The sequence below is a fragment of the Pantherophis guttatus genome, chromosome 1, assembly GCF_059756535.1.
Source record: "Pantherophis guttatus breed Tessera chromosome 1, ASM5975653v1, whole genome shotgun sequence".
NCBI lineage: Eukaryota > Metazoa > Chordata > Lepidosauria > Squamata > Colubridae > Pantherophis > Pantherophis guttatus.
The window spans coordinates 335892737-335920699 of NC_142063.1; positions in this window are offsets into that span (position 1 = coordinate 335892737).

The following is a 27963-nucleotide window of genomic DNA, read 5'->3' on the forward strand; positions in this document are numbered from 1 at the left end:
TTAACAATATAGAACAGCCTGCAAACAAACAAACAGCACCGAAAGAAGTCAGATTTTTGCTGATCTGTGCATGACTAGGATGGAGTGCTCTCTATTTTTGCTTGAGGCATACAAGGAGTGGATTAATTCTTGTGGATGTTGCATTGTGCTACCAGCCCATTACCGAACAAACCTTGAATGATTTGGAAAAGCTAAGCAGGATCAAATGGGGTTAGAGGTTGGATGGGAAACCACCAAGAGATCTCATTCGCAAATTTCTATTTGCCAAAAACCTCTTGCCAAAAGCCAATATCCATTTAGTCATCAGCTCAGCATAATTTAGTCTTTGTATTTATTGCACTAGTAATTTACAGATAATCCTCAATTTACAACTGTTTATTTAGTAACTAATGTTGGAAGAAATATCCATCTGGTTCAGTTCCAAGTGGGGGGAAAGACACTGGAAACATGGAGGCTGATTGGAAAGATGGCTTAATGAAACTGAACCATCAAGCACATGTGATTCTGGGTAGCTGAACACATAGAGTTGAGAGTGAGGGTTTTTTTATACCCTCTCTTGGGCTTTGCACTTGAACTTCCTGTTCCTGTTCAAGAAATGTATTCCATTGGCTGTAGTCAGAGTCCCCTGGGGCCATGTGGGGTCATGTTTGTCTGAATCAAGTTTGGTTGAAGCCTGGAGGGTGATGCGATGTCCCCAGGTGATTGTGCCATGTGGTGAGCTCTGCTGATAGGTATGTCCTGGAGGGTCATGTCTTAATCCCATCACCCTGGAGCTGGAGATCTTTTGTCTTGTAGATAGGATGGCCCAATCCTTCTTAATGGGCACCAAATATCTAATGGGGGCAGGGAACTGAAGCTCTGAGTTTCTGTCTCCTTAAGATTTCCATTTCTCTTTTAAGGGAAATATAATATTCTTCCTTTTTAAATACTTCTCAAAATATTTCATTCTTCTGTAAGGTCCCAAAATGTACTTGAGTCACCAGAATGCCACAGAGAGAGACTTGAGACGAGGCTTGCAAAAAGAAGCAGATTTTATTTATGGCCAAAAACAAAATACTAGGTAAAACCATTCCAAACACATACAAAAGAGACATGTATATGGAAAGGCCACACCTTGAGGAAGGTATGGCGTCCTTTTATACCTTCAGAGGCATTAGCTTAATACCCAATTCTGGCTCCCTGGCCCTTCCCTTCCTTTGGCAGTGCAGCAAGGAAGGGAGGGGGGTGCTTAGCAGCCCTGCTTCTTGAGATATCCACCAGGCACAGAATGGTACAGAAAAACAGGATAACAGGATAACAGAGAGGTGAAATCACTGGTAGAAGCAAATGGCAGAGACAATTCTTATTCTTAGCAAAGCAATTTTTACAGAAGCAAAACAGCAAGTCAAACCAATTCTACTGACTCTACTATTATGTCCCACTAATTTTACCTGTTCTATTATTATTACAGTATGTCCCTTCACTTCTAGGAGACTGATTAAGGCCTTTGAACTGGTGTTGGAGAAGACTCCAGCAAGTTGGCTGATTAAGGCCTTTGAACTGGTGTTGGAGAAGACTCCAGCAAGTCCCTTGGACTGCAAGGTGAACAAACCGGTCAATCCTAGAGGAGATCAACCCTGACTGCTCTTTAGAAGGCCAGATCCTTAAGATGAAACTCAAATACTTTGGCCACCTAATGAGAAGGAAGGACTCACTGGAGAAGAGCCTAATGCTGGGAAAGATTGAGGGCAAAAGAAGAAGCAGTTGTCAGAGAACGAGGTGGCTGGATGGAGTCACTGAAGCAGTCGGCGTGACCTTAAATGGACTCCAGAGGATGGTAGAAGACAGGAAGGCCTGGAGGAACGTTGTCCATGGGGTCACAATGGGTCGGGCACAATTTCGCAGCTAACAACAACAACAACAACAACAAAGGAGGGGTGACTTCCCTCACTAAGTTACAGCAGCACTGAACAAGTGACTTGTGATGGTCCTTATACAACCATTGCAATGTCCCTATAATAGTGTGATTGCGATCCTGCCAACCGGCCACCAGCTCACATTTATGACAGTCGCAGCATCCCGGAAGTCAACCCGATTGCCATTTGTGATCTTCTCAGCCAGCTCCTGAGAAGCAAAACCAATAAAGAAGCCAACACGGTGGGTTGCAAATTATGATCACGGGATGTCTCATTTAATGACCACAGCAATTCACTTAACAGCCATGGCAAAAGTCTTGAAATCGGGCAAGGTCACGTGAGACCGCGCTGCTTAATGATGAATTTTCCAGTCCCGATTTTATTTTTTTATTTTTTTTATTTTATTTCAAATTTATATACAGTACTGCCCTTCTCCCTGAGGACTCAGGGCGGTGTACAGCCAGATAAAAACATATAATACAAACATTAAAAACAATTAAAAGAAATATCTCTGTTTGGCCCCAAATTTAAAAAGACAAAACCAATTAAAATTATTAAAAGAATTTGTTAAGCCAGCCCGGCTTGCTAAAATAAGAAAGTTTTAAGGGCGTGGCGGAAGGCACCGAGATTGTGGTTCTAAGTCAAGGACTACTTGTATACCTGTTGCTGCAACCAAACAATCACTTTGTCCTGGTGGTGCGGTGGTTAGAATGCAGTATTGCAGGGAAACTCTGCCCACAGCCTTGAGTTCGACCCTGACTGCTTCACGGTTGACTCAGCCTTCCATCCTTCCAAGGTTGGTAAAATGAAGACCCAGATTGTTGGGGGCAATAGGCAACTAATGCTTATATCATTAACCACCGAGAGAGTGCTGAAAAGCACTATGGGATGGTATATAAGCTTAAAATGCTATGGTACACTATTGTTTCAGATTCTTTTGTTCCAATAGCTATCTGCTATGCCCATATCCTCCACCTTCTTGAGTTCAGCCTCTTAATTAGCTATATCCATCTGCCTCATGACATGGCCATGTCGTCCCCATCCATGTCCCCCCCCGGCGCCCCCCCCCCTCTCAGCTTTTCCTAAAAAATATGCCATCAGCTGGGCTTTAATACAGCGAAGATACAGCTCTGAGTTTTCACTAAATCCCATCGCCCTGTTTCCCCCTTGCTTACTCCTCACTATTCACTGACAGGTTTGGCAGCAGCAAAAAATCAATAGGATGGAACAACTCCTGTTGACGGCAAATCTGGAATCAAACGAATCACTGGTTGAACCCAGCAGATATGTGCATTCCTGTTCAGATTTTTTTATATATATAAAGTAAGTAGGCTGCTGAGATCTGTTTTCCTACCATCCTCCAAGCTAGAAATTTAAGTTTCTTCATCTTTATGCACCACACACAATATTTTAAGTATTAATAGCTGGCTGAGTGCATTCGTGGACATTTCAGAATAATGTCTGTCTGTCTGTCTATCATCTATTATCTACTGTATCTATCTATTTATCTATCATCTATTTATCTATTATCTATCATCTATCTATCTATCATTATCATCTATCATCTATCTATCATCTATCTATCATCTATTTATCTATCTATCTATCTATCATCTATCTATCTATCATCTACTGTATCTAGCTATCTAGCTATCATTTATCTATCTATCTATCATCTAGCTATCTAGCTATCATTTACTGTATCTAGCTAGCTAGCTAACTATCATCTAGCTATCTATCTTTCTATCTTTCTATCTTTCTATCATCTATCTATCTATCTATCTATCTATCTATCTATCTATCTATCTATCATCTATCTATCCAATGGTGGGTTTCAACATTTTTTACTACCGGTTCTGTGGGTGTGGCTTGGTGGGTGTTGCATAGTTTTGTGGGCCTGGCTTGGTGGGTGTGGCAGGGGAAGGTTACTGCAAAATCCCCGTTTCCTCCCGATCAACTGGGACTCGGGAGGCAAAGAATAGATGGGGGCGGGGCCAGTCAGAATTTTTACTACCGGTTTGCCGAACTACTCAAAATTTCCGCTACCGGTTCTCCAAGAACTGGTCAGAACCTGCTGAAACCCATCTCTGTATCTATCTATATCTATCATCTATCTATCATCACAGGGTAACTGAGTGGGCGTTCACTCATTCATTTATTGTGATGCTTATGAAAAGGCACTGTAAAGAACCCAACACACCATCCAAATGCAAGATACAGGTAGTCCTTGACTTGCCACCATGATTGGCACTGGGAATGCGATCATAAGTGATTGCAGTCGAAGCACCCATGTGACCACACCCATTTTTCCAACATTTTTCATGGCTCAGACAACCTACAAAGCCAGCTATGAACCCCACAACAGCCAATAGAATACATGTTCTTGCACAGGAACAGGAAGTTCAAGTGCAAAGCCCAAGAGAAGTTATAAAAAACCCTCACTCTCAACTCCATGTGGTCAGGTACCCAGAAGCCATGTGGTTCTGCTTCATCAATAAACCATCTTTCCAATCAGCCTCCATGTTTCCAGTGTCTTTCTCCTGGCTTGGAACTGAACCAGATGGATATTTCTTCCCACAGAGCCACGGATTGCTACCAGTCCGTGGACTGGGGATTGAAGTCTGGTGCAGACTTCAACCCAACAGGAGTTGTACATCCTTCTTCTTTAGCAGGTGCACCCACAGGAGGTCCAAACGGTTGAGGTGGGGACTACAATGGGGATATTGAAGGCCTATCCATGCATCATAGGGGAGGAGCTTCAATCATGGTATTGCAGGGGCCATCTTAACATTTTTAATCTTGCCCTGTAGACATCTCTGAACTTTGAACGTTTGCTACAGCTGGTTTTTGACTGACAGCAGGGGTGGAACCTTAAGTGTTTTTTCATAAGATGTTTTATAGAGATGTTCTAAGGAAATCTAGAGGCCAAGCCATATACTGCTTTATGGACTACATAATATCAGAACAGAACAGAACAGAACAGAACAGAACACAACAGAACAGAACACAACAGAACAGAACAGAGGAATGGAAGTTAGATGAGATGAGATGAGATGAGATGAGATGAGATGAGATGAGATGAGATGAGATGAGATGAGAAGAGAAGAGAAGAGAAGAGAAGAGAAGAGAAGAGAAGAGAAGAGAAGAGAAGAGAAGAGAAGAAAAGAGAAGAGAAGAGAAGAGAAGAGTTGGAAGGCACCTTGGAGGCCTTCTAGTCCAGTCCCCTACTCAAGCAGGAGAACCTATACCATTTCAGATAAGTGGCTGTCTAGTTCCTTCTTAAAAACCTCCAGTAATGGAGCACCCACAATTTCTGAAGGCAAGCTTTTTCACTGGTTAATTGTCCTGTTCGGAAGTTTCTCCTATATTCCAGGTTGCTTCTCTCTTTGATTAATTTCCAAACATTATTTCTTGTCCTGCCCTCTGGTGCTTTGGAGAATAATTTGATCCCCTCTTCTTTGTGGCGGCCCCTCAAATACTGAAATACTGCTATCATGTCACCTCTAATTCTTCTTTTCTTTAGACTAGGCAAACACAAAACCTGCAGTCATTCTACATATGCTTTTGTCTCCAGCCCTTTGATCATCTTAGTTGCTCTTCTCTGAAATTTTTCCAAAGTCTTAACATCTTTTTTTGTACTTTGGTGACCAAAATTGATTGCAGTATTCCAAGTGTGGTCTTACTAGGTTTTTATAAAGCGGCACTAATATTTCACGTGATCTTGATTCTATGCCTCAGCATTGTACAAATAGTCCTCGACTTACAGCTGTTCATTTAGTGACTGTTCGAAGTTTACAACGGCACTGAAAAAAGTGAATTATGACCGTTTTTCACACTTAAGACCGTTGCAGCATCCCCAGGGTCACATGATCAAAATTCAGACGCTTGGCAACTGACTCATATTTAAGACGGTTGCAGTGTCCCAGGGTCATGGGATCATCATTTGAGACTTTCAAAGTCAATGGGGAAGCCAGATTCACTTAACAACCGTGTTAGTAACTTCACAACTGCAGTGATTCACTTAACAAACGTGGCAAGAAAGGTCGTAAAATGGGGCAAAGTTCACTTAACCATTGTCTCACTTAGCAACAGAAATTTTTGACTCAATTTTGGCTGTAAGTGGATCTCTTCCATTGATCTCCAGTCATTTATTGCAATCCTCCCGGTCATTGTCCCTCTTGCAGGAATCTACATTCTGCACGTATCTATATTCATCAGCTAATTTTGATCTCCCCTCCTTTGCTTTGGGTTAAAAAATTTTTTAAAAAAAGCCAACTCAGCATGCCACTTACTGCAGTTTTCTAGGCAACAAAACTTGATAGCGTTTAACTGGACCCTCAGTCTGTTTTCCAGGCATCTAGCCAGCTTCCAATCAGGTTTCTCTGGAACATCATTACGTGAGAATCCGTCCATTTCTAGCCCTCTTTTAAATCAATACTCTACGCAAGGGAAATTGTCACTGTTTCCATTATAAATGGCCATCTTCTCCACTCTCGGGATCGGCTGCGGTGTGTAAACATTCACTTGCAGAGTTTAATGTGATTGCTATTAATCCTTTGATTACCCCGTTTATGTCTCACCATGACAAATAACAAAGGATTCCATTTGCAATTGCCGGGTGTGTAAATTGAGACGAGTGTTTTAAAGCCACTCTGCTGCAGGGAGGAACAAAACAAACATAAAGGATGGGAAATTCCAGATGATATTCTCCAATCCTCTCCCCCCAATACACACCTATTTCCTTCACATCTGGGTAACCTTCACATCTGGCTAGTAGTTTTGTTTATCCCAAATGACTGGCTGTGTAGTTAGCAGGGAGAGTTTGCGCAAATATTTGTGCAACTAATTAGGTTCTGTTCTCCAATGAATACCTTTGCTGCATAGATATACTTTCCACATGCTTTTGTTCCAGGAGACCAAAAAAAAAAAGTCTGCACTGCTTTCTTACATATACAGGTAGTCCTCAATATAGGACTGATCGCTTAACATCTATTTGAAGTTACAACGGACTCCCCACCCTAAAGTTACTTATGACCTCTTTCTAAAGTTACCGCTGCTGCATCCACCCATCGCAGTCACGTGATTGCATTTGTGGGGTTGCGGCAAAGAAGAAGGGGTCAACTTATTGTCCAAAGCACCTAAAGGCAGGACAAAAAGCAGTGGATGGAAACTAACCAAGGAGAGAAACAACCTAGAACTAAGGAGAAATTTTCTGATAGTTAGAACCAGGGGTGAAATGCTACTGGTTCGCATCGGTTCGAGTGAACCGGTAGCAGCAGCGGATGGTTCGGTAAACTGGTAATGACGGCAGTGCATTACCAGTTTACCCATCCACCCAGACGTCATTACTTCCTGCTTTTAACCAGTAAGTAACCTGTTTTTGACCCTCTGCACATGCACAGAGGATCTAAAAATCCCACGTGACACATATGTGCATTTCCGAACCGGTAGGGAAGGTAAATAGATTTCACCCCTGGTTAGATCAATTAATCAGTGGAACAATTTGCCTCCAGAAGTTTTGAATGCTCCAACACTGGAAGTTTTTAAGAAGAGATGGAACAACGATTTGTCTGAAATGGTATAGAGTCTCCTGCTTGAGCAGAGGATTGGACTAGAAGATCTCCAAGGTCCCTTCCAACTATGATAATACAGTGGTTAGAATGCAGTACTGCAGGCTACTTCTGTTGACTACCAGCTATCAGCAATTCGGGAATTCAATTCTCACCAGCTCAAGGTTGACTCAGCCTTCCATTCTTCTGACTGCCGGCTGCCTACAATTTGTCAGTTCAAATCTCACCAGGCTCAAGCTTGATTCCGCCTTTCATCCTTCTGAGGTCAGTAAAATGAGGACCCAGATTGTTGGAGGCAATATGATGACTCTGTAAACCTCTTAGAGAGGGATGTAAAGCACTGTGAAGCAGTATATAAGTAAGTGCAATTGCTATTGCTATGTTCATTTGGGGCATTTGTCAACTGGTTCAAAATCTTTACATCCATTTGCAGCTTCCCATGGCCACATGATTTTAATTTGTGACATTTTTAACAATTTCTGGTATTCTAGTTTTCAGCAAAAAACAGACATTGGGAAAAATTGATTCACTTGACAACAGTGGTGTTTGTTTAACTATTGCCCCCCCCCCCAAAAAAATGGTATGTCCAGTCGAGTCACCTGATGCCTTGAGTTACAACCATAATTCTGGGCCCAATTACGGTCACAGGTCAAGGACTACCTGTATGTAGTTTTGTGTATATGTGCCAATCCATTGGCAGAATATGGAGCAATAGCTAGGATTTAGTTGACTCCCCCAACCATTTCCTTTTTAGTTGGCCATTTTCCTGCCTGCCAAATAGCTTACATAAATGAGATGAATATTTGAAAACCTCTTGTTATGCTGCCCACTTGGGGCTACGGCTCCTCGCTTACACTAAAAGTTCAGGCCTCAAGTTGGCCTCAGTCACAAAGGCATTGCCAGCTTTTCTTCCCCACATTTGGATGGTGCCTCTCCATTTGATTCATAACTGTCCAGCCTAGAGGAGGAGAAGCATTTGCACTTTTCATTTCAAGCCTCCAAAGGACATGCACCATAAATTACCGCCCTTCCCTGAAGCATGTAGGCTTTTCAACTTTACAGGGAGGCTGAAAAACTCAAGGGAGATTTTTTTCTATCCTTGGCAGTGGTGGGTTTCAAAAATATTTACTATAGGTTCTGTAGGCGTGGCTTGGTGGGCGTGGTGTGGTTTGGTGGGTGTGGCTTGGTGGGCATAGCAGGGGGAGGATACTGTAAAATCTCCATTCCCACCCCACTCCAGGGAAAGGATACTGCAAAATCCCCATTTCCTCCCAATCAGCTGGGACTTGGGAGGCAGAGAATAGATGGGGGCAGGGCCAGTCAGAATTTTTACTACCGGTTCTCCGAAGTACTCAAAATTTCCGCTACCAGTTCTCCAGAACTGGTCAGAACCTGATGAAACCCACCTCTGATTCATAGCAATAGCATTTAGACTTATATACCACTTTGCAGTGCTTTACAGTCCTCTCTAAGCGGTTTACAGAGTCAGCCTATTGCTCCCAACAATCTGGGTCCTCATTTTACCCACCCCGAAAGGATGGAAAGCTGAGTCAACCTTTTTTTTTTTTTTTTATTTGATTTATATGCCGCCCTTCTCCGGAGACTCAGGGTGGCTTACAATGCATTAAGCAATAGCCTTCATACTGCAGGTAAATTTGTATATTTATACAAAGTCAGCTTATTGACCCCACAAACTGGGTCTTCAATTTACCTACCTTAGAAAGGATGGAAGGCTGAGTCAACCTTGAGCCTGGTGAGATTCGAACTTACAGTAATTGCAGACATCTGGATGTTAATTACAATGCATTAGTCTGCTGAGCTATCCAGGCTCCAATCTTGAGCCTGGTGAGAACACAATTACACAATTAGTCTGCAATACTGCATTTTAAGCACTGCACCACCATAGATTCTTCACTTCTTGAATCTCTTCATGAGCAAACTGAAGAGAAACAGGTAGTCCTCGACTTACAACCATTCGTTTAGCAACTGCTCAAAGTTACAACGGCACTGAAAAAAAAGTGAGTTACAACCAGTTCTCACACTTTTTGACTGTTGCAGCATCTCATACAGTGGTGGGTTGCTCCCGGTTCGCACCAGTTCTATAGAACCGGTAATAAAACCGGCAGGAGGCTCCACCCACTGACCCCGACGTCATCAAAACGCTTCTGCCCCACTGCGAACTGGTAGTAAAGGTAAGTAGAACCCACCCCTGATCTCATAGCCACAGGGTCATAATTCAGGAGTTTTTTCAACCAGCATGTATTTATGACAATTGCCACATCTTGGAGTCACATGATCTCCTTTGCGACCTTCCCAGCTGGCTTCCAAACAAGCAGAGTTAATGGGGGAAGCTGGATCCATTTAATGATGATGAGATTCACTAAACAACTGGCAAGAAAAAGGTTGTAAAATCTAGTGTGACTCTCTTAAGAACTACATAACTTCGTAATGGAAATTCCGGTCCCAACTATGGTTGTAAGTCAAGGACTACTTATATTATTTCAACCTCCAACCTCCAGAATATCTGAATGGCTACCACTGTGCAGACATTTTGATGGCCAAGCTATTTCAACCAATTCTGGTAGTCAATCGTTTTCTCAAATTTGTGAATGATGAACCATATTTTATGGATGTTTCATTGTTATAATTTTACTGGAGATGTTTTATTGTTATTACATCATGGTCCTTTCACTTGGGTCATTACCATGAATCAAATTGTTACCATGGGTGGTTTGAATTATGGAATAGTCATTATTGTAAACATTTAATTGTCATTATTATGGCTATTTTTACTGCAAATTGAGCCTGGGGAAGAAGGCGATGGCAAACCACTTCCAAAAAAAAAACTTACCAAGGGACTTGTCCAAGTAGTCACCAGCCCAGAAATGACTTGAAGCACACAGGGATACACAAGTTGTAAAGCACCACAAAATTTGATGGCCTAGGAATCCAATATTTAAATAAGTAATTATTTTTACTGGATGAGTCCCTGTGATTCCATAGCAGGGTCTGGTTTTTGATTACATCCAGGGTTTGGAAAATTCACCCATCTTTTAGGGTAATTTTCATGGAAGTAATTTGGACAGACTGATATGGTGTCTCCCAAGTGATTTTCCCAAGTATCTAGCTAACAAAACAGTAGGGTTAGGGTTAGGGATATCCCTGAAGCTCCCAACTTCAGGGGTAACACCTAAGTCACATATCCCTATCTTGTACCAGCCCATGTGCCAAGAAGTTGATTGCTTACATCTGATACCAAACCTTCATGACCTTGTTTACATTCTACCATGATTGCATGACCAAACTTTACATTGTGCACTTCTCATCAAGTGAAATTAGTCAAGGAGAGAAGCAACCTAGAACTAAGGAGAAATTTCCTGACAGAACAATTAACCAGCGGAACAACTTGCCTCCAGAAGTTGTGGATGCTCCAACACTGGAAGTTTTTAAGAACAGATTGGATAACCATTTGCCTGAAATGGTATAGGGCCATGATGGTGAACCTATGGCAAGTGTGGCAACCTATGGCAACCTGCGCATGCACGCGCACTTCCCACTGGCCAGCTGGTCTTTGGGTCTCTGCCGCACATGCGTGGGGGATGGGGTGTATGCAGGGGGCCACATGTGCATGCGGGGGGATGGGGTGCATGGGGGCAGGGTGCATGCAGGGGCCATGCGTGCATGCATGGGGAGGGGTGCATGCAAGGGATGCATGCGGAGGGTGGGGTGCGTGAAGGGGGGTACACATGCATGTGTGGGGGTGGGACACATGCAGGGGCACATACACATGTGGGGGAGGCATGTGTGGGGGAGCCATACACGCATGCATGGGGGCAAAGAGCATGCAGGGGGTGCATGCACATTGCATTTTGGGGGTTTGAGCGTGCACGTTTTGGATATTTGGTCCGGAAAAGATTAGCCATCACTGGTACAGGGTTTCCTGTTAAGCAGAAGGTTGGACTAGAAAACCTTCAAGGTATCTTCCAACTCTGTTCTTCTATAATTCTATCATTCTAACTTTGACATCTCTAGGATATCTGGTAACTGTCCCAATAAGCAGATGCCAATTTAAATAATCTTGGGAGTTCTTCCTTAAATACGACAGCTGTGTTATAATTTCTCCGTTAGCAGGAGTGGGGGGGGGAAACAAGCTGCTTTAGATGCCATCATAACTCATAATGAATTCTAAATTTGTAGAATATTTTAATATGGGGGAGAAACTTAAAAAATGTCACTGCACTCCTTGAAATATAATGGTCTTCCTCAGTGTCATACAACAGTCTGGGAATCGAAGGCCACAAGTCTGGAAATGGACCAGATTGGTAACTTCTACTGGTTTAACAAACAAGGTCCATATTTGTCACCAGTGTGCTTATCTGAAAGGTGCTTTTTCAAAAGGCAACTGGACTTGCTTTCTTTTTCTTTGAAAACATTTCGCTTCTTCTTCATCGGTGGATGAAGCTTCTTGGATGAGAAGCGAAGCATCTTCAAAGGAAAACCAAGAAAATGCAGCTGCCATTTGAAAAAGCATCTTTGAGACAACCATGACCTGGATGATTGAGAATCTCCATAGACAGAAGGGGCTTGATTTTCTGTGGGTTTTATTCATTCATATATTCGCTTATATTCTCTTCTCTAGCCAAACTGAAAAAGGATTTCAGGCTTTATAGTAATAGCACTTATATTCTCCCTTTTTTGAGAGGGGAGGGGGTCAAGTTAACCTATCTGGGTCCACTCATTATTTACCTCCTCTGCAATGGCAAACCACTGCTGAAATTCTGCCAGGAATTTGTAAGGATCTGTCCAGACGGTTGCCAGGAATCAACACTGCCTTTGTTCTGTTCCCCTTCCCCACACAGGAAAACACACAACCAGGCACGCCTGCCAAGATTTTATTAAGCAATCATACTAGAAACCCTTGCAGATGAGATTTTTGGCAGTAAACTGCGAAATGCCTGTCAAGTCAGATTTCATTCACAGTAAGCAAGAGAGAGTTTATCCTCAGTCCGGTTCAGTAGCAAAAAGTAATCCACGAAGCAAGAGTTAGCCAAGGTCCAATCCAAATATGCACAAGCCAGATTTCAGGTAACGTGATGTGACTCTCAGGTTTTTAACTTTGACCGTCACAAAGCCTGAAGAGCAATCACACCCACTTTTATTCCTTGTGGGGTATGGCTCAGTGACACAGCTCAATCTCTGGCCCTCCCACGCCTCTTTCGTTGCTGCGCACGCTTCTCCCTCTGACACTGCCTGGGATCAAGCCAGGATTCATCATCCTCGCTCCCTATCTGTTGTTATTCCAATATGCTTTCCTCCTGGCATATCCCAGGCTGTTCCTCTTGGCCTTCGGATGGAACCTGAGGCATTGCCAGAGAGGAGGGTCATTGAGAGGGAGGCCTTATCAGTTCCTCCCCATCACCTTCTGAATCCTCTTCCTCTGTTAGGACAGGCTCGGGAGTCGGGGTCACAACAGCCTTGAAGGCACAAAAGCCAAAACAAAAATCCCATCTACAAACTTTCCATTCTAACTGATAAATACCCTGTTTTCCCAAAAACAAGACCCAACCGGAAAATAAGTCCTAGCATGTTGTTTCAGGATGCTCGTAATATAAACCCTACCCCCAAAATAAGGCCCAGTTAAGATTGTCAGCCAGATTTAGTATTTAGTACTGTAGTTCCCCAAAAATAAGACCTAACCAGAAAATAAGCCCTAATGCATCTTTTGGAGCAAAAATTAATATAAGACCCGGTCTTATTTTCAGGGAAACAAGATATACAGCATCGCTATTGGGACAAAGTATTTTATGTGAGCACAATAATTGTCTGTGGTTAATTAAAGGTTGCATCTTAGCATGTTGTGTGAAGCCAGCCAACATCTTGCACCTTCTATTTCTCGATCTCTCTCTTCTCCCCCACCCTTTCTTCTCTGTTCATCAGGTGTCAAAGATGGCAGCAGCATCTTGCAAGGGACACTAGGAGAAATCAGGCTAAGGAAAGCAGTGTCAAAGTGTGGGATGCTGCACAGTTACATCGCAATACTGCAATGCTACCTAGGAATATTATTGCTGAAAAATAGCTCTTCCTTTATAATTAGGCTACAGGTTTCTCCTCGTGAGCCAGTCTGTGTATGGTAAAGACTAAAGTTACCATCACTCTGAATAAATCTCTCTCCAGAAAGGCAAAGGCACACCCATGAGCTTAGCAAAAGAAGATTCAATGGCTAGGATCAGGTAGATTTGTGGGTTTTATATGCAGATGCAAACAAATAAAAGCATCTTGAGAACAAATTTGTCAACCCCCATTGCAGTTCGGTGAGATCAAGGAAGCAAGAGATTTGTAAATTTCAGTACAATAACTTTCAGGCTAAGTTGGAAGAAAGCCAGAATCTTAGAAAGAGACACTTCTTAGCGTCTTTTATAATGAGTTTAATAAGATTCTAATAGCTGCCACATTTACAGGCAGTTCTCATCTTTCGATCACAATGGTGCCTACTATCTCCATTGCTAAGCAGTTGCTAAGTGAGTCATGCCCGATTTTGCAACTGTTTTTGTTAATCTAAAGGTTGAGAGACAAGTAGTTTAAGCTAATTGCTGCAGTTATTAAGTGAATCATACGGTTGTTAAGCAAACCCAACTTTCCCCATTGGCTTTGTTTGTCGGAAGCCAGCTGGGATGGTCACAAAAGGCAATCACTTGAGTCCAGGATGCTACAACTTTCATAAATACATGCCGGTTACCAAGGATCTGAATTATTTATTTATTTATTTGTTTGTTTCAATTTCTATACTGCCCTTCTTCAAATAGGACTCAGGGCGGCGAACAGCCAAAGTAAAAAACAGGACATACAAAATTTAAAAACAATTTAAAATAATTAGATATTTTGGCCGTAAATTAAAACAACCCAATTTAAAATCAATTTAAAATTTAACTCAAGCCAAATTATGATCATGTGACTTAGGGAACGCTGTGAGGGTTGGAAGTGCGAGGACTGGTGGTGAGTCACTTTTCTCAGTGTTGTTGCAACTTCAAATTAGAAATTAGAATAACAGAGTTGGAAGGGCCCTTGGAGGTCTTCTAGTCCAACCCCCTGCTTAGGCAGGAAACTCTACACCACTTCAGACAAATGGTTATCCAACCTCTTCTTTAAAATTTCCAGTGTTGGAGCATTCTCAACTTCTGAAGGCAAGTTGTTCCACTGATTAATTGTTCTAACTCAGGAAATTTCTCCTTAGTTCTAAGCTGCTTCTCTCCTTGATTAGTTTCCACCCATTGCTTCTTGTCCTGCCCTCAGGTGCTTTGGAGAATAGCTTGACTCTCTCTTCTTTGTGGCAGCCCCTGAGATATTGAAACACTGCTATCATGTCTCCCTTAGTCATTCTTTTCATTAAACTAGACATACTCAGTTTCTGCCACCGTTCTTCATATGTTTTAGGCTCCAGTCCCCTCGTCATCTTTGTTGCTCTTCCCTGCACTCTTTCTAGAGTCTCCATATCTCCATATTTACATTGTGGCAACCAAAACTGGATGCCGTATTCCAAGTGTGGTATCAAAGTTACAATGGCACTGAAAAAAGTGACTTATGGTCATTTTTCACACTGACAACTGTTGCAGCATCCCCATGGTCACATCATAAAAATTCAGGAGCTTGACAATTAGTTCATATTCATATCATGATGGTTGCCGTGTCACAGGGTCATGTGATCACCTTTTGTGACCTCCTCACAAGCAAAGTCCTAAACATGAGCCAGCAGTGTGTGGCAGCAGCCAAAAAAAGCTAATACAATCCTTGGTTGAATAAACAGAGGCACAGAATTAAAATCAAAATATTAATGCCGCTTTATAAAGCCTGGAATACGGCATCCAGCTTTGGTCACCGCATTACAAAAAAGATGTTGAGACTTTGGGAAAAAGTGCAAAAAAGAGCAGCTAAGATGATTAAAGGCCTGGAGACAAAAATATATGAAGAACAGTTGCAGGAATTGGGTTTGGTTAGTCTAGAGAAAAGAAGGACTTGGGGGGTGGGCATGATAGCAGTATTCCAATAAAGAAGAGGAGGTCAATTTATTTTCCAAAGCACCAGAAGGCAAGACAAGAAACAATGGAAGGAAATTAATCAAGGAGAGAAGCAACAATGTAGGCTGGTGACCCCCAGGGGGAGGGCCTTCTCTGTGGGGGCACCTACCCTATGGAACCAGCTGCCCCATGAGATAAGGAGAATCCAAGACCTTGGTGCCTTCCGACGTGCCCTTAAAACTTTCTTTTTTCATCAAGCCGGGCTGGCTTAACATATTTTTAAATTTTTAATTTTTAATTGGTTTGTCATTTTAAACTGGGGCCAAATTAATATATATTCTTTTAATTGTTCTTAATATTTGTATTGTATGTTTTTATCTGGCTGTACACTGCCCTGAGTCCCTTGGGAGAAGGTGCGGGTATATAAATTTGAAATAAAATAAATAAAAAATAAATAAACTGGAATTAAGGAGAAACTTCCTAACAGTGAGAACAATTAACCAGTGGAACAGCTTGCCTTCAGAAGTTGTAGGTGCTCCATCAATGGAGGTTTTTAAGAAAAGACTGGACAACATCAATCTGAAATGGTATAGGGCAGTGGTGGGTTCCTCCCGGTTCTGCCCGGTTCCGCCGAGCTGGTAGCGGTGGCGATATGACATCACCGAACCGGTTCTGCCCCCCCTGCCCCCGCCCCTGCCCCCCATGCCCACCCATCCACCCCCTGAGTTATTCTTACCTTTTATTTGGCTCCACACCCAATCTATTGCTGCCTCCCAAGTCCCAGTTGATGGCTAGAGGGAAAAAAACTGTTTAAACTCTTGCCACGGGGCTTCAAAGGGCCGCCCTACAGCTGATCACTGTTAAAAGAAAACAAATGAGTAGACCGGTGCCTGCAAAAATAAATGGGTAGACCAGTGCCTGCAAAAATACATGAGTAGATAGGTACAACTCTGCAAGCAGTTAAAAGCCTGGTAGACCAGTACCTCTGCTAAATCCTAAATAATTGTCACATGACCATCAAGCCACGCCAACAAAATAAGCCACGACCACAGAATCAGTAGTAAAAAAATTTAGAACCCACCCCTGGTTTAGGGTCTCCTGCTTGAGCAGACAGTTGGACTAGAATACCTCCAATGTCCCTTCAATCTCTATTCTGATTGAAAAGTCAATGGGGAAGCCAGATTCACTTAACAATTGGGTTACACTAGTATGATTTGATTGCTTATTGTACCGTATGATTGTCACTGGATGTTGTGCCCTGTGATTTTTGACAAGTGTATCTTTTCTTTTTATGTACACTGAGAGCATATGCACCAAAGACAAATTTCTTGTGTGTCCAATCACACTTGGCCAATAAATAATTCTATTCTATTCTACTAACTTGACAACTGCAGTGATTTACTTAACAACTGTGGCAAGAAAGGTCATAAACTCACTTTCTTGCTTAGCAACTGAAATTTGGGCACAGCTGTGGTCGTACGTCGAGGATTACCTGTATATCAGCAAGGTCAACATTTTCTGATTTCACCTCTTATGCTTGTAGGGATTGTTTTGAAAGTTTTAAAGTGCTTTTTTTCTCAGTTGTGTGAAATCCATTTTCGGAATTTAAAGTGCCCTACAGTTTTTGCGCATCTGCTCCTTATACGGAAACTACGCTGCACTTTTTAAAACATTTGTGGCCATGGGAGCTCCAAAGATTGCAACAAAGATTCCTTGGATTGTCAACATGCACTCTGCAAACTGACTTGGTGGTATTTAATTTAGCAGGGCTTGTTTCTGAGTAGCCCTGCAGGGAATAGATGCGTAAATATCTGAAGGGATGTGAAGCAATTACGGCCTTGTTCCTAGTGACTTGATTAGTTTTCGTTTGCATTTTGTGAAGGCTGTTTTTCTTTGTTCATATTCATGTGGGAGGGGAAAAAAAAGACAGATGCCGAAGGAAAAAAAAAAGTGAATGGACTAGCAGCCTAAATTGCTTTCAAGGTCACAAAATCTCAATAGGATAGGAATGGCTGGATGCCACTGCATGCATTAAAAGCCATTATGTTCCAGAGGAAGAGACTATTGTCTTTACTATCAACGGTTTGTTTAAGCTATTTGCAACACAATTTTAGTACTGTAGATTTGGCTTAACTAAAACAAGGCTCCACTAAATCCTCCTCTGTGGGTTTATTTTTAAACACAGTGCCCATATGCTTTGAAACACTTACAAATTCTATGCAATCCTTTTATTCATAAGCCCAAGATCCTCATTCAACAAATCTAAATCTAAATATATGCATACAGGTAGTCTTCAACCTACAACTGTTCATTTAGTGACCATTCAAAGTCCCAACATCAGTGGTGGGATTCAGCCAATTCGCACCACTTCGGGAGAACCGGTTGTTAACTTTCTGAGCAGTTTGGTGAATTGGTTGTTGAAAGAAATCATTAGAGCAGAGAACCGGTTGTTAAATTATTTGAATCCCACCACTGCCCAACATCTCTGAAAAAAGTGGCTTATGACCATTTCCCACACTGAAGATTGTTGGCCCGTCCCCATGGTCATGTGATGAAAATTCAAAAGCTTGGCAACTGGCATGTATTTATGACAGTTGCAGTGTCCCAAGACAGTGTCCCAAAACCTTTTGTAACCTTCTGACAAGCAAAGCCAGATTCACTTAACAACTGTGTTACTAACTTAACAACGGCAGTGATTCACAAAAACAACTGCGGCAAGAAAGGTTGTATTTTGGGGGCAAAATTCATTTAACAAATGTCTCACTTAGCAACAGAAATGTTGGGCTCAATTGTAGGCCGTAAGTCTAGAACTACCTGTATTTATACATGTGAGGACTAAGGTTTCAAACATCTCCTTCTTCTTTTTCTTCTTTTCTTTAAAGCAGCGGGTTATTTATGATATTTATATTGGTTTTTCAATAACAAACTTCTGTGCTCGGGTTACGAAGATGAAATGATAGAACTCATTTTTGCTTGGCTGTGATTGATGCTTTAAAACCATTAGAAATAATAACTCTATGACATAAATAATTCTCTCGTGTCAAAACCTGTACATGGATAAAAATCATAAAGGGGTTTTTTTATTATTTATTTTTTTTAAAAAAATAATAATTGCAGCATAAAAATGTCCAGTCTTCAAAGACATTTATTTCCAAAATTACAAAACAATCAGTCTGTGGGATGAAAGTATAGATTTATGAACACACTTTGGGAAAGCCTGTGAGAGTATTAATCTCTTCAGTTCCTCATCTGAAAGGACAATCAACTGTGAGTCAGGTCAGACTATTGGACTGTTCCATAATTGGTGCCATCACCAAATGTGTCCTAATTTTTACAGCTATTTGCCTTACCACACTGTATGAAAAAAATCACTGAAGATGTTCAAATTTCAGCAGTAGATCTGTTCACAATGGTCCTGCTCTGCCCTGAGGCATTTTCTCAATCTGGAACAACTCTACATCTCAACATCTTGACTTGAAATGTCCAAGATGTCTGGTTTAATTTAACCTTCTGCCAGAAGAAGACATTCAACAAAATCCTTTTTTAGCATCTTGGTCAAAGGAACAGCAAAGTACACTCACAGAGTGTGTAAGTGTAGAGGATCAGGGAGATGATTAGAGATATTGGAACACAGATCCAATATCAAAGGGGCTGTCATAAAGAATACTGCACACTTGGAATACTGAAATTCACAAACAAGGACTGGAAACTGCAAGGACTGCAGTATCCAAGATTCTGCATCTTGCTCATAATCCTAGCATTAAAAATACAGGTTGTCCTTGACTTATAGCAATTCATTTATTGATCGTTTGAAGTTACAACAGCCCTGAAAAAAATGACTTAGGACCGTTTTTCACCTGATCGTAACAGCATCCCATGGTCACATGATCGTAATTTGCACATTTGGCAACTGGGATGTATTTATGACGGTTGCAGTGTCCTGGGATCATGTGATCATTTTTTGTGAGCGTCTAACAAGCAAAGTCAATGGGGAAGCCAGATTCACTCAACAACCATGTTGCTAATTTAGCAACTGCAGTGATTCACTTAGCAACTGTGGCAAGAAAGGTCGTAAAATGCAGCCCCAGCTGGGACTCGCCATCGCTGGGGGGCTCGGGAAATTGAAGTGCTGGGGATGACCATCTGGACGCCTGGGACGGTGGAGGAAGTCCTACGCGGTCGATGACGTGGTCTAGTGATAAGCAAGCAGCATGCAGCCTTGGCAAGATCGGCACATCCCTTAGGAACCGAGTCATTGGCACCAACCTATGACATTGTGAAAGTGCCGACGTCATTGACGACCGGAATTATCAAAACCGCTGAACAGCTGATGGGGGGGTTGTGGGTTATGTGCCGGATGATGGTTTATGGGGCGAGCAAGATATAAATAGCACTGCACGGCGACTGCGTGTAGCGCTGACTTTAACCCCGTGATCCGGCTTGTTTTGTTCTTCTGGCTGAGTTGCTGCATAGACCTTAATTAAAACATTGCAAACCTTCTTCGTTTTTTGGTTCTCTTTGACGCTATATGGACCGGATGAGAGATAGAGCCGAGAGTTCACTTAACAACTGTCTTGCTTAGCAACTGAAATTTGGGGCTCAATTGTGATTGTCTTATGTAGAAGTCTGTGGTTCTTGCTTCCTTCTTCTTGCCCTGCTACAAAAGGCATAAGACTTTGAGAAATCAAGGTGAACTTTTGAAGCACCATGTAGCCCTACTGGAAAATAAATATGGAAGAATGTGAGTTATGATGTAATCAGTCCCTAAATTAGGAAGGGTGACAAAGGTTCCACAAATGTGCCAGCATGCTTTGGGTTTAGGGCTGTGGGGTTGACCAGTTGTAACTTATCAGAGTTTCTTGCAAAAATCAAATCCAGAAGCACCCACAGATAACTGATTCAGCAGGATTCATTAACTTCTCTTTATATACATAATAACAGATGAAGTAAATTTTACAATACCAACAGCAGATTTCTTTCAACGTGATAACAAGTAGAGAGATCAGTTTCCAGTTTCAGTTCAGCAGACAGAGAAGCCCATTTCAGATCTGAGCACAGAGCTTAATACAAAGAGAGCCTCCTCTATACAGGGCAGTTAAGCTTCTGCACAGACTCAGTTGCTTAAGCCACGCCCAGACTTCAAACTTAAGTTTCTGTTTCCAAAACAAGCCCCATTGGCTGACCTGTTACCATGGTTATTCATTGGCTGACCTTGTTACCATGTCTCCATTCAGTCCCATTGGCTGATCTATTCCAATCTATGAATATTCATACTCTGACATAACCTTAAATCTTGTTTGTGTGTACTTTGTTGAACATGGCACTGAAATTCAATATTTAACTTCCTGCCATTTAAAGACAATAAATATCTTGAAATAACACTGTAAGCCCTCAGATAGGCTGAAGGCCATTACAAAAAGACCAGGTAATCCACAATTTATGACCATAATTGAGCCTCGAATTCCAATTTAAGGTAACTCATGCCAGTCATTAAGTGGGTCACCATGATTATATCACCTTTCTTGTGGTGGTCCTTAAGTAAGCACAATAGTTGTAAAGTGAATGCCAAGGTTGTTAAGTGAATCCATTGTTTGCAATGGGCATTTTTTTTTTTTTGGTGGCAACTGAAAATAAATGCTGGTTTCCAGAAAAAAAGTAATAAATTGTATAGGGTGCTGTAAATGGCCATAATGCAGGCTGATTTCAAGCACCCAAAATATGATCACGTAACAGTGGGTGTGGGTGTGGGTGTGGCATCATCAGAAGTTTGGGTCATAACCTGGGGCAGTCCATTGAAATTTCAACCAGTTGTAATTTTTAAAAAAAATATTTTATTAGTTTTAAATTGAGGACTACCTGAAAAGAAAAACATAGTTCCACCCTAAACCCAGAAAATCACAGCTCAATTAATGATGTAACTCTGCCCCTTTCCCATCATTACATCACCATAGTAACTCTTATTCCTCTTCTTCTTTGCTTGATTACCTCAAATGAAATCTGCCTGCCCGCGGCCATCAAAATGTTGCTCCCTGTGGGATTGAACCAACCTTCCAAAATAGATCTCCAAGGACCCCAGAATAGAGAAGTTCCTTTTCCTGGTATCAGTCTCTGAAGTAGAAGTCCCTGGAAAAAGGACTTTTGAGATGCAAGCAATGACCTCCCAAAAGTTCAAACCACAGAGATTTAATTGCTTCATTATAGAGCTGTAACTCTCATCAAAGGAAAATGGGTGGGGGGAAACAGTCTTTTTAAGAGAGAGAGAATCTCCCCCTCTAATGATATTTTACAAAGGTCTGGAGACAATGGATGCAGTAATGAAAGCTTTGAATTCATTTAATCTAATGATATAGCTGGATCCCAGATTTAATGAAAACTTTATAACTTTACTATTTAATCAGCCTATCCTTCATGAGTATCCTTTCATCTCCCTTCTTTCCTTCTTCCTCTTTTCTTACTTCCTGGCACAATTAAAGAATTCTGATTTCTTCTAGAGAGTTAGAGAAATGGATGGATGGATGGATGGATGGATGGATGGATGGATGGATGGATGGAGAATGAGTAGAGAAACGGTGTCCAGCCTTTTTTTGTTGAAGACAATTTGACCTTTGAATGATGATGGAGATGAGGATCAAAATTCTGTACATGAGCGGAGTTTGGATATAAACTTGAGATGAATTAATATCATTTTAATTTCTCCTGCATGGATTGTGTCCTTGTGGTGGGGAAGGAGCTTAGGTGTCCTAATGTTGCTATTAGCAAAATAATTGGCAATGGACCATGACTTGCGGTCATAGATGAAGAATCAGATTAAATGGGATCCACCACAGAAGGAAATAACAACCTATTCCAGACTGTCTTGCCAAGAAAACCGAATGGACATTCACAACTGGGACAGCTGTCCACATATAACTGGAAGATTGAACCCCTGTTTGGAATGGATCTAACAAACTACTGGGTGACAGCAGACAGCAAGTACTATGAAATGGCTGGATTAAAGCTGTTTGTTTAATTAAACTGATTGACCTTGACCTTTACTATGTGAGGGGTTCTTGGTCTCTCTGAGCTTTGTTTTCTCGCAAACATTTCATTATCCAAACAATAGCAATAGCACTTAGACTTATATACTGCTTCACAGTGCTTTACAGCCCTCTCTAAGTGGTTTACAGAGTCAGCATATGGCCCCCAACAATCTAGGTCCTCATTTTACCGACCTTGGAAGGATGGAAGGCTGAGTCAACCTTGAGCCAGTGAGACTTGAACTGCCAAATTGCGAGCAGCCGGCAGTCAGTAAAAGTAGCCTGCAGTACTGCATTCTAACCATTGCACTACCAGAACTCAATGCTCAATGTGAACACTGATGATGTTACCTAGTTAGGATAATGAAACATATGGAAGAAAACAAAACTCAGAGAGAATCAAGGACCCCTCATTTCATCCTTGAGCTACAAATATTCTCCTTTATCAGTTCCTTTATTATGTGTCTCCTGCTACCTTCTTGCTGCCTTCAAGGGCAGCAGTGATGCTCTCCACTAACCTTGGTGGGCGGCCTTGAAAAATGTACACTGTATTTAAAAGAGAGGCAAGAAGTTCAAGAGGGCAAGGACCCCTTCCCTGTTCTTCACTCCTCTGGCAACAAAGGTAAAGTGTAGATTGCAGAGACAGTGGAGGCTACCAATAAGATTACCAACTTTGTGAAATAGAGGGAAAATTGCTATGGAGACACCTAACCCTAGTTAACAAAGTTACCTGGCTTGGGAATGAAATGTTCAGAAACCAACCCACAAGCTCGGAGAACAAATCTTCACTCTCATCCTACACCCAAGCTACAGATATTTGCCACTATTGCACATGTAAACCTATGGTCAGATGGGAAGGGTCCAGTCAATTGTTAGGTGAGTGACCTCACTCAAAAGAATCAGAATGTCCACACAAAGGAAATCTTGTTTCACTTTGTCTATGAAGATTCGCAATCATCTAGGTTCATGGTTGTCCCAAAGGTGCTTTTCAAAAGGCAACTGGCCTTTTTTTTTTTTTTTTTGGTTTTTCTTTGAAAATATTTTGCTTCTCATCAGTTAACTGAACTGAGCTGAACTGAAGAAGCTTCTTGGATGAGAAGCGATACAATTTCAAGGGGGGAAAAGTCCAGCTGCCTTTTGAAAAGCAACTTTGGGACTTGTTCCTCTTTCCACAGGAAAAAAACACTAGTTCCCTGTTGGATCTCCTTGATCCAGTTTCAGTGGCAGGCTGGTTTTAACATGGAGGTCTAGTCTGGAGATGTATTCTCAATGACTGATAAGCAGACCATCTTGGAACTGTGTAAGAGAGGTATGTGAAAGATCCCCATGACAGATCTAGACATACTATGGTGTCATCACACTAAGAACAACGGTATATGTCCTCAAGGCAGGAGGCATTAAAACAAAGGTGGCAGAAGCAGAATTGTGATGCAAGCCCTTCCCCTTTTGTGTAGGCACACAATTCTGCTCCTGCCATCTTGCCTTTATAGAGATCCACTCCCAGCAGATTTTCACAGACAATCCTGGCAACAATACATCCATCAATTCTCGAAGAGTTGGAAACAGCTAAACAACTATTTAAATTTAACTAGTTGGAATGTTTATCCTCTGTGTATTTAATTATTTAATCCCATCTGCCACACTAGAAAATACAATTCAGAGGAAATATTCCAAGGAGCTTAAAACAGCCCAGTTTTTTTCAGGGAGCACATGAAAAAAGCTACAGTTATGCACCCCTGGCTTCAAGAATATTCTGTTTTCCTTTCCATGAATAGTTGCCTAATTCATGTATCCTAAAGATGTCTGCAAGCCAGAGAACAAGTAGTTTTGGTGGCAAAGCCAGCTTTTAATCTTCCATGCATTTTCAAGCCCTTTTCTCCTAATTGGGAAACTGAGACCCTTTGCAAGACAAATATTAGCAAAGGATATGCCTTGCAGATAGTTGCTTTTGGCTGGTTAGGAGAATTGTACACCAAAGTACATAACAATTATAAATATGAACTTTTTTTTTCATTCGAGCAAGCTTGAGGTTATTGGTCCTTCAGTTCATCCCAACAACATTCACGTAGGGGAGTTCAAAACATAAATAGTGGTTGCAACATTTCAGTTGAAGCCCCATGCTTTGATATGTGTATAAAATATTAAAGGAATGCCACAACTGCCAACTTGCCTGCTTCAACCCACACTTTAATCACTTTAAGAAGACTGCTCAATGCAAATAAAGAGAGCAATAGAGATATTGGAAAAGGAGGGGTTTCAAAAACAGAAACAGAATAGAGATAGAAGGGACCTTGGAGGTCTTCTAGTCCAACCCATTGCTTAAACAGAAGACTCTACACCATTACAGACAAATGGTTGTCCATTAAAAACTTCCAGTGTTGGAGCATTCTCAACTTCTGGAGCCAAGTTGTTCCACTGATTAATTGTTCTCACTGTCAGGAAATTTCTCCTTAGTTCTAGGTTGCTTCTCTCCTTGATTAGTTTCCATCCATTGCTTCTTGTCCTGCCTTCAGGTGCTTTGGAGAATAGGTTGGCTCCTTCTTCTTTGTCAAGATGGTAGGTTTACCACACATAAAAAGGGAGGCAGGACTTTGATTTCATTGTCAGAGAACCATCTTGGCTTTTTTAATCTTCCCAGGAATATCCTTGGACAGCAGCAGCAACTTTCAGGAGCAACAGATTTTTTAAAATATTTTTTTCAGGAATGAAAACCAGGGCCTCTTGAGGTATTGGCCCTGAGTGAAATGAAATGTGGAGGGTGATCTTTCTGAAAAAAGTTGAGGGAGGTTTTTGTCTTATCACTTTCCTTCCCCCATAAAAAAAGCATTTTTCAGATACTCTTTTTTTCCTGGTTGGTATCCCTGTTTGTTATATTTGAACACCAGAGGTGGGTTTCAGCAGGTTCTGACTAGTTCTGGAGAACCGGTAGTGGAAATTTTGAGTAGTTCAGAGAATTGGTAGTAAAAATTCTGACTGGCCCCGCTCCCATCTATTCTCTGCCTCCCAAGTCCCAGCTGATTGGGAGGAAATGGGGATTTTGCAGTAGCCTTCCCCTGGAATGGGGTGGGAATGGAGATTTTACAGTATCCTTCCCCTGCCATGCCCACCAAGCCATGCCCACAGAACCGGTAGTAAAAAAATTTGAAACCCACCCACTCTTGAACACTGCAGTATAATCAGCCAATATTTCTTTCCCACAGAATGTTCTGTGACCTTAGATATAATCCTGAAAGATCTCCAACAGTCATAACTAAATTGTAATTTTTCAAATCAGCCATGACTTGATTCAAGCTGATGAACTGAGAGGACATGATCTTATTTTCGTTGGCAATGTAAGGTCAAATGGCTTTGATCTGAGCCAAATCAGAGATGCTATTGAAAAAGAGATAAGTCCATTGGCTTCAATAGGGAAGCATCCAAATGCCAGTAAGTGCTCCATTTTTTTAACAGATATAAACAACATACATAGATGAGCTGTTAAAGGACGTTAGCCTTGCCAGGTTCAGTGGGATATTTTCAAGGGATACATTGAAATGAATGAATTATTCTATGTCAGGGAATTGCGCAGCAGGTGTCCAAATGAAATCAGAGATGCTGACAGGAATATATTTATTTATTTATTTATATATATATATATATATATAAGAAATATATTTAACATCTACATTTACAGCAGACAAGATAGTCAGGCAAACATGAGCATCATGAGGTAAATCATAAAGCACACAAGGTACACAGAGGAAAAAGGCGGGAAAAGGGGAAACTCCCTCTCACACAGAGGAAAAAGGCGGGAAAAGGGGAAACTCCCCCTTTACATCCACAGCAACCAATCATAGTGTAGATTGCCTCATGCAGGAGCCAGCATTCTCCAATCAATCAGCTATAACTGTGTTCTGGTCCATTGTACAATTTTACTGCATTCTAAGACAGAACTTGGGGTGGTTTGCAGGAACCGGTCTCCAAATTCTCCAGCAAAGATCTGATGTTTTGTGGAACCAATGCAGAAAGTGTCCTGTTCTAGCTTTCTTAAAAATAAAAATACAGGCTGTCCTTGACTTACAACAGTTCATTTAGTGACCGTTCAAAGTTGCAACATCTCTGAAAAAAATGACATGACCATTTTTCACAATTACAACCTTTGGAGCATCCCCATGCTCATGTGATCAAGATCACGGGAGAACATGAGTGAAGCATCCTCAAACCAAAACACTCTTTTGAAGTTTTGCATGGCTCTATGTGATGGAATCTACAGCTGAATGGGGAGGTTAAGAGTTTTGAGTAAGAGTTAGGGTTAGGGTTAGATTCACGGGTGGGTTCTACTTACCTTTACTACCAGTTCCTAACAGGGCCGTGCGTACGCACTTCTGCGCATGCGCAGAAGCATTTTGATGACGTTGGGATCGGTGGTCGGAGCCTCCCGCCAGTTTTACTACCGGTTCTATAGAACCAGTGCTAACCAGAGGCAATCCACCAGTGGTTAGATTGTCTAGCACAAAATCCCTGCAGGGTAGGAAGCAATACACACACACACACGCACACACACACACACACACACACACACACACCTAAATCCCTGGAGTGTTTATCTGGTTGTTTTCAAGAGAGTGAAGTTAATGTAGCAAGATTCTTGTCAATAGATGAATAGCAACAAAGAAACTTCTCTATCAGTTTATGGTGTTGTTCTGGTGCCTTACACTGACCCCAGGTGGTGGGTTGCTACCGGTTCGCCCTGGTTCGGGCGAACTGGTAGAGGAGGGAGGCTCCGCCCACCCACCCAGACATCATTAAAATGCTCACTTCCAATAGCGAACCGGTAGTGCCGGGATTTGAAACCCACTACTGACTGACACCCTAGTTATTTTTAATTCACAAAGTTAGGCAATGGTCAAAGGCAAGAGTAATGATCGTATTCACTTCATTTTACTTGAATAGGACTTAAAGTCAATGGACTCATTTGGGGTTTGATTTAGTATAGCTCATAACTTTTGAAGTGGAACTTCTGACGTCCCAGTGAAACCAAGAGCAGAAGAAGTGAGATAAGAATGAGAGGCCCATCAAATCCGCATTTTGCTCGATGTTATGCTGTCCAAAGCTCCATTTAAAAGTCTATTTCTCCAGCCTAATCATTGGCAAAAGGAGGAACAGCAATAATGCCCTGGGATCCAATCAAACATTTCTTAGCTTTGCAAAAGGTTTAATTTACCAGAGTGAGGAAGAGACAATATTATTGACATTTTGCTCAAGGGGAAATGTCACAGGATTGATCTGTGTGACTGAATGCCTCTTGGCACAGGAAGTGAGGCGGGGGAGAGAGAAAAGATTGTCAATAGCATAAATTTCAGCAAGTGGCAAGTAAGACACTTGTCTCTGTCAAAAAGTATGATCAAAGTCACATAATTCCCATCAGTGTTATTGACATGTTGGAAACTATGGGGCATAATGAGAAATGTTGTAAGGATATTGAGAAAGG